Here is a 687-nt window from a genome sequence, read left to right on the forward strand (position 1 = left end):
GCTTCCCAGGAGCATCACCCATCCCCCCTCTCTGATTCCCACTGAAATTCCCACATTTCCTTCGCACCTCGAGCCGTTCCCTCAGAGCCGTTCCCGGCACCGCTTTTCCCACTCCGGTTCTGAGCTGGGAGCGGCTCCAGAACGTGCCGGACACGGAAATTCCTTTATTTGGGAGCGGGGACCTGCCCGGTGCCACCCCCGGCCCTCGGCCGCCCTTCCCAGCTCCGGTGGGAGCCGGGATCGGGAAGGAACCGGGATGGGGAAGAGGCCGGGGCTGGGGGAGGAGCCGGAATCGGGAAGGAGCCGGGATGGGGAAGGGCCGGGATCGGGAAGGAGCCGGGATGAGGAAGGGGCCTGGATTGGGGAAGGAGCCGGGATTGGGGAAGGGCCGGGATCAGGAAGGAGCCGGGATCGGGCCGGGATCGGGAAGGGGTCGGGAAGGGGAAGGGCCGGGATCGGGAAGGGGTCGGTATCGGGAAGGAGCCGGGATCAGGAAGGAGCCGGGATGGGGAAGGGGCCGGGACCGGGATCCATCACTGAGCGCCGTTACGGAGCTCCGGGATGAGCCGGGATCGGGAAGGGACCGGGATCGGGATCCATCACTGAGCGCCGTTACGGAGCTCCGGGATGAGCCGGGATCGGGAAGGGACCGGGATCGGGAAGGAGCCCGGAACGGGGTCCATCACT

Source organism: Corvus brachyrhynchos, unplaced genomic scaffold (genome assembly GCF_000691975.1).
Source record: "Corvus brachyrhynchos isolate BGI_N302 unplaced genomic scaffold, ASM69197v1 scaffold580, whole genome shotgun sequence".
NCBI lineage: Eukaryota > Metazoa > Chordata > Aves > Passeriformes > Corvidae > Corvus > Corvus brachyrhynchos.